Below are 14219 nucleotides of genomic sequence, written 5' to 3'. Positions count from 1 at the left end.
GACAACAGAGGATGAGATGGCTGGATGGCATCACTGACTTGATGCACATGAGTTAGGGTAAACTCCGGGAGTTGGTATTGGACAGGGAGGCCTGGTGTGCTGTGATTCATGGGGTCGCAAAGAGTCGGACACGACTGAGTGACTGAACTGAACTGATACTCTAACTGGAATAGGAGAGAGAGCCCCAGACTGGAGAAAACCAGACATGGCCCTCACCACTGTCCTGTCAGCAGGGTGGTCTTGGGTTGGTCATTCAACCTCTCCAAATAGCAGTTTTTCATCTGTAAAATGTGGACGCCTTCCTCTCAGATTGGTTGTAGAGTGTTAAACAGCATAATGATATGGAAGCACCTGGCACCATTTAGCACATGTAAGGCTCTCAGTAAATAGAATCCACCTACAGAGCAGTTCATGATTGTACCTTGACTTCTCCTGGGCTCAATCTGTCCAAAAGTGAACCTTAGTAAATCCCACGAGGGCACAGACTGAATCACACATTCCTCTCAAACCCCCACAGGCTAGTACAGCCTCAGCTATGTAGGACTCTCGGTGGCCAAGACTCGTTACTTGGACCGTAGCTTTCAATCTAAGACCACAAGAGGCAAAGGAATAGAAAGAAGGGGCTTCCCTGGTGTTTCCGTGGTGAAGAACCTGCCTGCCAGTGCAGGAGACGTGAGCTTGATCCCTGGGTAGAGAAGATCCTCTGGAGAAGGAAACGGCAACCCACTCCAGTCTTCTTGCCTGGGAAATTGCAAGGAGCCTAATGGGCTACAGTCTATGGGGTCGCAAAGAGTCGGACATGAGAGAGACTAAAAAACAGCAACAACAACAATAGAAAGAAGGCTAGCCTCTAAGTCAACAGGACGGGTATGGGGGACAGTGCAGGGCAAGCAACCTGACATCAACCAAACCCTAGACCCGAAGAGGGACAACAGTAGCTCGCATGTGAAAAGCACTGCATGGTCGCCACGGCGTCTCTAAGATACGGTATTATAATCTCCCCCAAGCCTCACAGCAGCCCCCGAGAAAGGGGTCATTCCCATTCTCATTAGGCAGGTGAACCAATCAAAGTTCAGAGAAGTTTAGAGACTTTCCTGAGGTCCAGGATCCTGGAGTCGGTGGGGTCTTCTGATGCAGGGGGCCAGGACCAGCTGATGATAGTTCATTCTGAGCTCCTCAATCGAAACCCATTTCTGATTCCAGTCTGATGACAGGAAGGCAAGCAACAGAGATCAAGAGGCTTTCACCTTCCTCATACCCAGAACTTCATTATCCAGAGAATTTCCTGGATGGTCTGTTCCATTTATGTATAGAAGTTTGCTAAAGTGGCAATGAGGGTTCTGTATCCTCCCAAACATTTGTCAGAATCAAAGCTCAGGGAAGTTTCTCTGGCTCAGCTGTGAGAATGACTCCTCCTTAATCACCTTCTCTCTCCCCACCCCACCCAGTGCCCCTGCTGCCTTGGGTTTGATTGTGGTTCAATCCCCAGGAAGAAATCAGCAGCAGACAGAGCCCTGGATAGCTGACCCTTATTTAAAAGATACTGTCAGAGAGAAGAACATCACTACCAGATAACAATCGCCACAGCTAGATAAATGCCAGGGCTTGTCTCCTGATGGATGCTGTGTGAGGAAATAACAATCACTCACCCTAGCTTTGTCGGATTGCTGCAGGCTCACCCTTGCCAAGGGGCATAGGCACCCTATGGGGACTGAGCCACTGGGGACCAAGAACAGCCTGTTTGATACCCAGTAGCCCAGACCATGGAGAAGGCAATGGCACCCTACTCCAGTACTCTTGCCTGGAAAATCCCACAGACAGAGGAGCCTGGTAGGCTGCAGTCCGTGGGGTTGCTACGAGTTGGACACGACTGAGCAACTTCACTTTCACTTTTCACTTTCATGCACTGGAGAAGGAAATGGCAACCCACTCCAGTATTCTTGCCTGGAGAATCCCAGGGACAGAGGAGCCTGGTGGGCTGCCATCTATGGGGTCGCACAGAGTCGGACATGACTGAAGCAACTTAGCAGCAGCAGCAGCCCAGACCAGGAGGCTGGAGATGCTAAATGGGCAATGGGGAGAGAAAGAGGCTCCAGCTCCAAACTGCTGTGTGACTGTGGGGTGCTTTGCTGATCTGACAGTGCCTCAGTTTCTCCAGCCTTGACTACCATGGTTGTCACTTGCCACCCCAGGCTGTTTCAGGTATTGGAGAAACACTTGAAACCAACATTAGGATGTCAAATGGCATTCCCAGCACTGGTGAAGCACCTACATCAGCTCCGTTTTCACAGCTGGCAGGTAGCAGGGGCAGGAGGGTTGGAAGGAGAGATGATGGGGTGGGAGAGAGGCTTGAAACGGGGTTGAGAGGTGATACCCCCTCTCAATCAAGTGTGAGGATACTGGCAATAAAGTAACTCCCAGGACAACACAAAGCCCGGTTTTCCTTTCTGGATAAAAGAACACTAGATTTGGAGTCAGATGGTCCTGGATTCCATTCATTAACTGTGTGACTATGAGCCAGACAGTCCTGTTGACTTTCAATATTCTGATTTTAAAATGGGAATATGACCCTGCCCAAGACTGGATTATTGTTGTAGCCTCCTAACCGGTGTCCTGGTTTCTGCTGCACCTGTCTTTAATCAATTTTTAAAAGCTCTGATCAGATCTTACACCTGTGTACTTCGCTCCCCCTGTGGTTATAGCTTCTGTTCCATACAGGGTAAAACTCAGTGTTCACGCTGACCTAAAAGGCCTCCTAGGATTGGGCCCCATGTTCCCTCTCTGACTTTACCTCCTTTTACTCATTCCGTGCAGCTTCCATAGCTCCTCACTGCAGCTCAGCACCTTTGCACTGGTTGTTCCCACTACCTGGAAAACCCTTGCCCAGATATTTGTCTGACTCACTCCCTCATCCTCCTCAAGTGTTTGCTCAAAAGTTTCCTTTATAAGAACACCCACTCTCATCAACCTTTTGTGCTCAATCCCCTGCATCCTGCAAGCTCAACCCCTTCTCACTTTCCCAATTCACCTTATCTCACTGTATTTTTCTTTAGTATCTACTACCTTCAACCACACTAGATACTTACTGTTAACTCCTTAAATTACAGATATTCATTAGGTTTATTGCTTGTCTCTTCTAAGAACATTTTACTACAGAAGGTGCTGGGGTTTTTGTCATTTTTATTCAGTGCTGTATCCCCAGCATCTAGAAAAGTGCTTGGCATGTAGTAGATGATCAGTGAATATGTATTAAATAAAGTGAGTGTTGAATTATGCATGTTTTTCTGGGCTTTGTAGAGGATCAGAAATAACAGATATAAAGCACACCACACAGGACTGTCCCCAGGCTATGTTCTATCATCATTAGTATTAAATGTGCATGCAAGGGGTGTGGATGTGGTGTGTGTGATGCTTTAAACTCTGCCTGCTTCATGGATCAACACACAAGACTTCTGGGGACTCATATGAGAATATGTATATCAGCACAGAAGGTCTTTCAAATGCTCACAATGACTCTTTGCACAATGTAATATTATAATAATTCTCATTGGAGATGAGATAAGAGCCTCATTTTGTCAAAGTTACACAGTTGGGCTTCTAATAGAACCACTCCCCACTCTCTAGCTCCCAGTAAGGGGAATAATTATATCTATTTTTCACAATTGGTGGCTCACATTTTAAAAAATGTTTCTTGTTGAAACATTTGAAAATGAACATAAAGAAAATTAAAACCTCCCAAGCACTACCACCCAAAGCAAGTAGGATCAACATTTTAGTATGCACCCTTCAGGCATTTGTTTTATATATGTATAAATAAAATTAATATTCATAAAAGTGTGTTCTGTACTATAAATATTATGTATCAACTTGCTCTTAAAAACTATATTACAGATATTTTTTCATGTCTTTGCATTCAGATTGACTTCATCCTTTTTACTGACTATGTAGTATTCCATAATCTTAACCAATCTATTGATAGAACTTAGTTTTTCTCCAGTTTTTCCCCATTACAGATAATGCTGCAATGATCATCCTTGTACATATTACTATTTTTGTGGGCTAGAAACCTAGAAGAAGATATTCTGGATTGAAGTACAGGCATATTTTAAATTTTGGTTAATAGTCTTATTCTCTATTAGTGAACCACTAAAGTACCTGGACCAATGAACAAATTTTCTGTCCAAAATCACCATTCATGTGGAATTTCTCCACACACTTCTGTCTTCAGTTTGAAGAGGAGGCAAACACTTTAGCCTGAGAACATATGTTTAGAACATTTTCCCTGCAGTCTCAGATAACTAACCAATAAACGCCCCATGACCCATTAGGTTCCTACTAGAAAAGCTCCCTGTATAGCAGCAGATTCTAATGCTTAATAAGCATCCAACATTTACAACCAAGTATAATGTAAACCATAAAGTTTTTACCCAGTTTTTCTTTTTTAAATCCAAAAGAAGTTCCTTTCCCTGGGTATTATTTCATTTTCTCAAATTCTTTTTCAACATCTGCTGAGATGATCATATTATTTTTCTCCTCTGTTCAGTTAATGTGATGAAATATATTGATTTTAAAATGTTGAAATAACCTTGCATTCCTGGGACAAACTCCACTTAGTCAAGATGGATTATCTTTTTTTCTGGATGTGACTTGCTATATTTTGTTTATGATTTTTGTCCCTGTGTTCAAGAGGGTTATCATCTGTAATTTTTGTAGAAGCTTTGTCAGATTTTTGTACGAGGCTTAGGATGACCTCATGAAATACAGTGAGGCATGTTCCTCCTCTATTCTTTGAAAGCATTTATATAAGGTTGGTGATAAAACGAACAATAAAACCACCTGGATTTAGGGAGTTTATTGTGATTTTAGCTTTAAGATTTTAGACAAATCTAATGACTTTAATACAGGGCTATTCAGATTCTCTAATTTGTGTCAGTTTTAGCAAACGTGTTTTTTAAGGAGTTCATTCATTTCACCTAAGTTATCAAATTTATAGGCATAAACTTGTTTATATCTTTATTATAATTTTTATGTTTGTGGGATCTGTAGTGATAACAGACCCCTAATATAGTTTGTGTTTCTCTTTTTTTGATCAATATAGCTAGAGGTTTTATTGTTTGTATTAATCTTTTAAAAGGACTACATTTATGGCTCTGGTTAGTTTTCTTTATTGTCTGTTTTATATTTCATTAATTTCTGCTCAAATCTTTATTATTTTCTTTCTTCTATCTACATAGGGTTTAATTTGCTCATTTTTAAATGGTAAAAATGTAGATAATTAATTTTAAACCTTTCTTCTTTTCCAATGTGGGTATTATATCAATGAATTTCCCTCTAAGTGCTGCTTTAGCTGTATCACACAATTTTGATATATTGTATTCTTATTACTATTTAGTATGAAATATTTTCTAATTTTCCTAGTGATTTCTTCATTGACTCATGACTGATTTAGAAATGTATTGTTTAATTTCTAATTATTTAAGCCTGTGTATATATCTTATATTAGATTTCTGATTTAATTCTGTTGATACTCTAAAAGAGTTCAATCTTTTGAAATGTATGGAAATTTATTTTGTGACCCAGGATATGTTTTGGGCCACTGATTTAGAAATGTAGTGTTTAATTTCTAATTATTTAAGCCTTTATATATATCTTATCTTAGATTTCTAATTTAATTCTGTTGATTCTTTAAAAGAGTTCAATCTTTTTTTAATTTATTTTTTATTGAAGGATAATTGCTTTACAGAATTTTGTTGTTTTCTGCCAGAAGAGTTCAATCTTTTGAAATGTACTGAGATTAATTTTGTGGTCCGATGTATGTTTTACCTTGGTGACTGTTCTCTGTGCACTTGAAAAGAATCTGTATGCTGCTGTTGAGTATACTATTCTATAAATGTCAGTTCAATCAAATGGTGTGTATTGTTGTTCACACCTGTGTCTTTGCAGATTTTTGTCTCCATTTTTGCCAGTTACTGAGAGTATGATATTGGATTTCTCTAGATCTCCCTTTAATTTTGATATGCTGTATTTTTGTTCCATATACATTGAAGGTCTGCAATCACAAAAAAAGGTCTGTATTTGTGCATACAAATTTATTATTATGTTTTCTTTAAGAATTAATTCTTTTATCATTATGAAACATAATATTGTTTTACCATGAACTCACTTTGTACGATATTAATAGAACGACTTCAAAGCTCTTTGATTAACAGTTTCATGCCGTTCTGGACTTTTACTTTCAACCTGTTTCTTAATATTTAAAATATGTCCCTTGATGGATGATATATAATTGGGTGTTGATTTTTATCCATTCTTACAACCTCTTCCTTTTATGTTAAACCATATAATTTTAACTTATGTCAAAATTGATATCGTTGAATAAGACTACCATTTTGCTATTTTCTGTTGGTTCGATCAATTTTTTGTTTTTCTGTTTTTTCTTTCCTATCTACTTTCAGGTTAATTGAATATTTCTTATTATTTCATTTAAATATATCTACTGATTTTTAACCTGTACCTTTTGGCACAAATTTTCTAGAGATTATAACGGAATCTTTAACTGCTCAGAGATTAAATATCGCACACTGAATGTAAAGACTTTGCAGCCGTGATTTTCTTCAGTCTGCTCCTCCCTCTGCCATTCTTTGACTGTATGTGTCATGTAGCATCCTGGCACTGGGTCAGTCAGTTTCAGGTATCATAGGCATTTGGTTTGTTCCAAGATGCCAGCTCTTCCTGGCTGCGTACATGCTAAGTCACTTCAGTTGTGTCTAACTCTTTGCGACCCTATGGACTGTAGCCCACCAAGACCCTCTGTTCATGAGATTCTCCAGGCAAGAATACTGGAGTTGGTTGCCATTCCCTTTTCCATGGCCTCTTCCTGACTCAGGGATCAAACCTGCATATCCTGCATTACAGGCAGATTCTTTACTGCTGAGCCACTGGGGAAGCTCCTTTTCCTATCTAGTAGAGATCAAGTAAGGCTTCTCCATGGAGCAGGGGGTGCCCATAAGTTTGTATTTTCAGGTAAAGAAAAAAACATAGAGGGACCTGGAGATCATCTTGAAGACCCCCCAAAATATACAGGTTCCTCAGAGTCTAACAATAACCTCTGAAGGGCTGAGGACGCACATCTGAAAGTTCTGAAGAATGTGCACAGGATTAGGACCAACCTGATCGGATTTACGGAGAAGGCAATGGCACCCCATTCCAGTACTCTTGCCTGGAAAATCCCATGGGCAGCGGAGCGTGGTAGGCTGCAGTCTATGGGGTCACTAAGAGTCGGACACGACTGAGCGACTTCACTTTCACTTTTCACTTCCATGCATTGGAGAAGGAAATGGAAACCCACTCCAGTGTTCTTGCCTGGAGAATCCCAGGGACGGGGGAGCCTGGTGGGCTGCCGTCTATGGGTCGCACAGAGTCGGACACGACTGAAGTGACTTAGCAGATCGGATTTATGAACATCCAAAATTAAAAACTAAAGGATAAGTAAGGGGGTGATTCTCTCTCTGCAGTAGGATTCCCCATAGGGTTCCTTTAAGCAGTGAACTCCTCTACTGCTATTGAAACATTATTTGGTTTGCAAAATTTTAATTAGACCTTACATTTCCAGAACACATTTACGTGCCCCTGACTACTTTGATTTAATGTAGATTTTATTTGTATTTATTTGAGCATTTAATGTCAGACACTGTGCTGGGCATTGTGTTCAAGAATACTGAGGTTCATAAGACCCAGTCCCTGATGTCCAGGAGATAGTGCTTCATGGAGGAGCTGGGTGTGTGCACAGCTAGGTAGAATGCAGCAATGCAGATGTACTAAAAGGGCTCTGAGGACACAGAGAATGAAGCAGTGACTTCTGCGGTGGTGAGGACATGTATACTGGGAACCTTAACAGAGGAGACGATACCTGAAAAGGAGTTTCAGTCAACTATCAAGGTCACAAATATTTAGTGAGTCCCTTCCTTTTGTCAGGCAGTATGTCAGGGTCTACAGCACCACAGGAATGACAGTCAGAGTTCCTGCCTTCATGGAGCCTACACTGCAGCTGTGGAGATAATGAACAGGTAAACAAGATAATTATAGACTGTGAAACGTGCTAAGGAAGAGGAAAAGAAGCTGGTGATCATCCATATGTAGGAGAGACCTATTTTAAATCCAAAGAGTTGGGAAGTATTCCGGGAGGTAGCACTTGAGCTGAGACCTGAAGGATGACAGTAACTCTCATACAGGAAGAGCTGGTGGAAGCTCCAGATGGAGAATCAGCCAGTGCAAAGGTCCTGGGATGGGAAAGAGATCAGGTATCCGGCATCTGGTCTCATCACTTCATGGCAAATAGATGGGGAAACAATGGAAACAGGGGCAGACTTTATTTTCTCAGGCCCTAACATCACTGCGGATGGTGACTGCAGCCATGAAATTAAAAAATGCTTGCTCCTTGGAAGAAAAGCTATGATAAACCTAGCTGCTGCTGCTGCTGCTAAGTCACTTCAGTTGTGTCCGACTCTTTGCGACCCCATAGACGGCAGCCCACCAGGCTCCCCTGTCCCTGGGATTCTCCAGGCAAGAATACTGGAGTGGGGTGCCATTGTCTTCTCCATGACAAACCTAGACACCATATTAAAAAGCAGAGACATTTCCTACTCCAGCGCATGAAAGTGAAAAGTGAAAGTGAAGTTGCTTAGTTGTGTCCAACTCGTATCGACCCCATGGATTGCAGCCTACCAGGCTCCTCTGTCCATGGCATTTTCCAGGCAAGAGTACTGGAGTGGGGTGCCATTGTCTTCTCCATGACAAACCTAGACACCATATTAAAAAGCAGAGACATTACTTTACCAATAAAGGTCTGTCCAGTCAAAGCTATGGTTTTTCCAGTAGTCATGTATGGATGTGAGAGTTGGACTATAAAGAAAGCTGAGTGCCAAAGAATTGATGCTTTTGAACTGTGGTGTTGGAGAAGACTCTTGAGAGTCCCTTGGACTGCAAGGAGATCAAACAAATCAATCCTAAAGGAAATCAGTCCTGAATATTCATTGGAAGGACTGATGCTGAAGTTGAAGCTCCAATACTTTGGCCACCTAATGCGAAGAACTGACTCATTGGAAAAGCCCCTGATGCTAGGAAAGATTGAAGGCAGAAGGAGAAGGGATCAACAGAGGATGAGATAATTGGATGGCATCACTGACTCGATGGACATGAGTTTGAGCAAGCTCCTGGAGTTGGTGATGGACAGGGAAATCTGGCTTGCTGCAGTCCATGGAGTCTCAAAGAGTCAGACACGACTGAGTGAACTGACTGATCCTGGGAAGAGGAGGAGGTTGCTACGGCTAGAGTGTGCTGGGCAATGGGGAAAGCTGCAATCACAGGGTAAAGAGTTATCTTGCTGCTTTTGGGAATAGGGGAGGTTTTTAAGCAGGAGGAGGAAATTCAGTTGGCTTTTAGGGTTAGGGTAAAGAATTCTCCTGCAATGCAGAAGATCCCGGTTTGATTCCTGGGTCAGGAAGACCTGCTGGAGGAGCGATAGACTACCCACTCCAGTATTCTTGGGTTTCCCTTGTGGCTCAGCTGATTAAGAGTCCGCCTGCAATGAGAGAGACCTGGGTTCGATCCATGGGTTGGAAAGATCCCCTGGAGAAGGAAAAAGCTACCCAATCCATTATTCTGGCCTCGAGAATTCCATGGACTGTATAGTTCATGAGGTCGCAAAGAGTCAGACAAAACTGAGCAACTTTCACTCTTAGGGTTAGCAAGAGGTGCATCTCCTGGGGACAACCTCAGCACTTCCCATCTAGTTCAGGGCAACTCCACAATCTGATGGATCCTATTGATAGTACCTTGACCTAAAGTTTTGATCTTTTATTCCTGGTACATTTTTGCTTGATTTTTTCATAATATTGTTTTAGAATGTGATTTCTCTTACTGAATTCTTGGCACCCCTGGAAATTTCATGCCTGAGGTGAGTGACTCACTCTCATCGTCCTAGTTCTAGCTCAGTTTTCTAAGCCCTCACCCTCTTTCTCAGAAGCAGCTCAATGGGAAGGAAGTTGGCTCAGCTTTTATTTTCCTGCCAGGAATTTTAACACCTCCCACCCTGCACCTTTCTCTGGCGTATTTATCATGCAAGCACAGAGGCATGGCTCTTCACCATCTAATCGTTCTCAAACGCAGAGAGGCTGGAAAACCATCAGCCATCCTCAGAAACTGGCAACCAAGGAGGGCTTCAAAACAGACAGACTCTCAGAAACTTGGTGACAAGCCCCACTCTGCAGACCCAAAGAATCTGGCTGAAGTGCCCTCTGTCCTTTGTGGGGACCATCAGTAGTCTTAAAGAGGGGTTTCTACCTGGAAGAGATAAAGGAACCAACAGAGGTCTGGCCACCGGCAGAGAAAAAAGAAAAATGTTAATGAAGTGCCTTTGGTAAGCTTTTAACTCCAAGCCAGGTAGCCACTGGCATGTGAACCTGGCACAGATTTGAATGCCTTTATCTGGCTTCCTCTGAAGCCCTGGCATACTTTCTGATGCTTGGCTAAGTAAGATGCCCTGTGAAATCAGAGCCTGGACTTGAGAGGCTCAAATCCAGGGAGGAGCCCCGAATAGGTAAGGGGATTGGGGCTCGGTTCTATGTGACCTACTTGGCCACTCCTGTTTCATACCTCTAAGCCTCTGTGATAAAATCTCCTGTTTTTGTCTTTCGGTCACTAAATTGTGTCCAACTCTTTTGTGACCCCCTGGACTGTAGCCTGCCAGGCTCCTCTGTCTATGGGGTTCTCCTATTGGGTCTTCCTTATCCCCTACTGAACTCTGAATCCTCAAGGGCTTGAATTTGTCTTAATCAACTTTTTAAAAATCTTATCTGCAGCACGCAGCATGTGGCTGGCACACAGTACACCCTTAATAAATTTGGGGTTGACTGAAATTTTGAATGATGCCTAAGATTTAAAAAGAAAATTAGCAATGGTGACATAAAGTCCTATGCCAAGGAGGGAGGGGCCAAAAGCACCCTGGGGCCCCTTTAAATTGTACTTAACCCATCAGTCCTTGTCTTCTACTCTCTGCCTTCTCGACTGGATTTATTCTTACTAATGAACTCTTCCTCCCATCAGAGTCTAGATTGGAAAATTTTTCATTGGTCTTGAAGAACTTTGAATAATGTCTCAAGTACATTTATTATACTGGAGGGAAGGTTGGAGGGAAGGTTAGGGAAGAATAGAGTCGGACACGACTGAAGCGACTTAGCAGCAGCAGCAGCAGCATGGGTTACATGCATTTCAGACCTAGGCTTGGAAATTGCTTTTATTTAAAAAAATGATTTCTTAAGTGTGATGTGAATTTTGAGTGCAAGAGATATTCATTTACACAAATTCCTCAAACTCTTGCCACAGTCAGTGTTGACCTCTTTGTGGGAAATCCAGTGGGTAAGATTTTGTGTGAAATATTTTTGTGCCACTGATTTTACAAGTCCTCTCTGAGTCTGTGGCGTTACTAACTGCTCTTCCTGACACCTTCTCCTCTCCTGGTTTCCATGACTGCATCTCCTTTCTCTGCCTCTCTCAGTCAGTCTTTGCTGTCTCTGTCTCCATTCCCTCCTCCTGCCCCTGAAACACTGGAATTCCCTGGATTCTCTCCCAGGAGGATCTCACTGCCCTCATGCACTGTGTCAATTCCATGCCTATGGCTTCCACGTCTTTCCTTCCAGCTCCCATCTCATCCCAGGGCTCTGGGTTCAAATACCCAACCTCCTTAGATCACACCACTTGGGTTCTTATTGTGCCTGAAATTAAATTTGCCTGAAAGAAAACCATTTGCCTTTCCTCTCATCTCCCCTGTGGAGAGGTGATGGCACTCCACTCCAGCACTCTTGCCTGGTAAATCCCATGGACGGAGGAGCCTGGTAGGCTGCAGTCCGTGGGGTTGCTACGAGTTGGACATGACAGAGCAACTTCACTTTCACTTTCCACTTTCATGCATTGGAGAAGGAAATGGCAATCCACTCCAGTGTTCTTGCCTGGAGAATCCCAGGGACAGGGGAGCCTGGTGGGCTGCCGTCTATGGGGTCGCACAGGGTCAGACACGACTGATGCAACTTAGCAGCAGCAGCATCATCTCCCCTAACCTCCTCCCTGACCTGATTCTTTGTCTCCATTAATGACCTCATCACCCATTTAGACATGCAGAGCAACCTTCAAAGCTTCCTGCCCGCTCATCTCACATATAGATAAACTCTATGGGTTGTCCTTGGGAATGTTTCTTATCTGTGCCTTTGTCTCCATATCCATTATTCCTGCTCTAGTCAAACCCTCACATTTTTTTTATCTTGCCAAAACGCTGCAAAACGCCCTAACAGGTCTTCCTCTCCTTAGTCTCCTTTACCAATCTGTCCTCCACTCCCTTGTCCGTTGCACTGCTGTTTCACTGTCTGGAACCTGCTGCTGGGATCACTGTCCTTCCCCAACCCAGTGAGTGAACTTGGGGCCCTACAGGACTGGCGGGTGGCTGTGACAATGCTCCCCCTCCCCATGCCCATGACCCACAGATTGCCTTTCCCCTACCCTGCTTAGGGAGGTGGCATAAGAGTTTATGTAGCCTTCATCCACACTGGCATGGCAAGAGCTGACAATAAATCCTCCTTTGGTTTTTCTTTTATATATATATATATATATTTATTTATTATTTATTTGGCTGTGCTAGGTCTTAGTTGCAGCATGCAAACTCTTAGTTGTGGGATGCAAACTCTTAGTTGCTGCATCTGGGATCTAGTTCCCTGATCAGGGATCAAATCTGCATTGGCAATGCAGAGTCTCTGCATTAGGAATGCAGAGTCTTAGCCACTGGACCACCAGGGAAGTCCCTCCTTGAGTTTAACTTATTACCACTGTAAGCTCCCATTCAGTGGGAAACAGAAAGCCAGCTCTTAGGTCCAGCTTCAGAAAACTAAGATCGACAATTTCCAACATATATGGAAATAGAAAAGTATAATAAATCCCAATGAACTATCATCCACCTTCACCGCTTTTTAGCTCATGGCCAATCCTGTTTTTTCTCTACTCCCTACACCTCACCCGCTTCCCCCTTCTCAGCCTGGGTTGTGTGCTCAGTCGTGTCTGGCTCTTTGTGACCCCACGGACTGCAGTCCTCCAGCCTCCTCTGTGCAGCCTGTGTTATTTGGATGTAAATCCAAAAGTTGTGTTTTAACAGAGCAGTAGCACCAGGGTAAGGAGTCCTTTGTGAGTCACAGCCTCAGTGCCCACATGGCGGCTCTTGAGGTAAGGGCTCTACCAGGGACTCTGGGATGCAGTCACGGCTAATAAAGGCTCATGACCCTTGTTCCACTCTCATCTGTGGTTGACACCTCCCAGTCTATGTGGAAGCTGAGAGAAGTCCTTGGGGCCTCATGCCAGGACTCCCTGCACTGTGGGTTCCTGCCAAGGCCTCCAAGCACTGCCCTCTGCTGGTGGGATCTGGAAAGAAAGTGAAAGAGAAAGTCACTCAGTCGTGTCCAACTCTTTGCAACCTCATGGACTCTACAGTCCATGGAATTCTCCAGGCCAGAATACTGGAGTGGGTAGCTTTTCCCTTCTCCAGGGGAATCTTCCCAGCCCAAGGATTGAACCCAGGTCTCCCACATTGCAGGTGGATTCTTTACCAGCTGAGCCACAAGGGAAGCCCATGAATACTGGAGTGGGTAGCCTATCCCTTCTCCAGGGGATCTTCCCGACCCAGGAATCAAACTGGGGTCTCCTGCATTGCAGGCAGATTCTTTACCAGCTGAACTATCAGGGAAGCCCAGTGGGATCTGGAGCAGCCAGCAAAGCACTGCTCTCCACCTCCCCATGCGGAAGGCCTCACCAGCAGTATAGGGTGCTCAGCTGACTTCTCAGAATAAGTTAGAATCCGTTCCTGAGCTTAATGAAGGGCTGAGTGAGGAGGAACAGCAGCTTAACAAAGGGAAGGAACTCAGATTCTGGGGAGTTAAAGTAGAAAAGATGTTTTTCAGCTTCCTAGGGATCCCTCAGAGGGACCCATAAATATAGTTTGGGGCAGGAACAAGGGTGACCAGGTCACTGGTGACACAGCAAGGCCATTGGACGAGAGGAGTGTCAGGCCAGAAACTGCAGTGGTATGCTTCCCTGGGGCCTCAGCATAGCTTTTTTTTTTCTTTGTAATCAAAAACATTTGCAGGGCTCTGGGCTCAAGATACAAATTTGCATATTGCTTTACA

This window comes from Bos taurus, chromosome 11, assembly GCF_002263795.3.
Source record: "Bos taurus isolate L1 Dominette 01449 registration number 42190680 breed Hereford chromosome 11, ARS-UCD2.0, whole genome shotgun sequence".
In the NCBI taxonomy this organism is placed as follows: Eukaryota; Metazoa; Chordata; class Mammalia; order Artiodactyla; family Bovidae; genus Bos; species Bos taurus.
The sequence above is the reverse complement of the archived record's forward strand: the minus strand, read 5'-3'. Positions refer to the sequence as shown.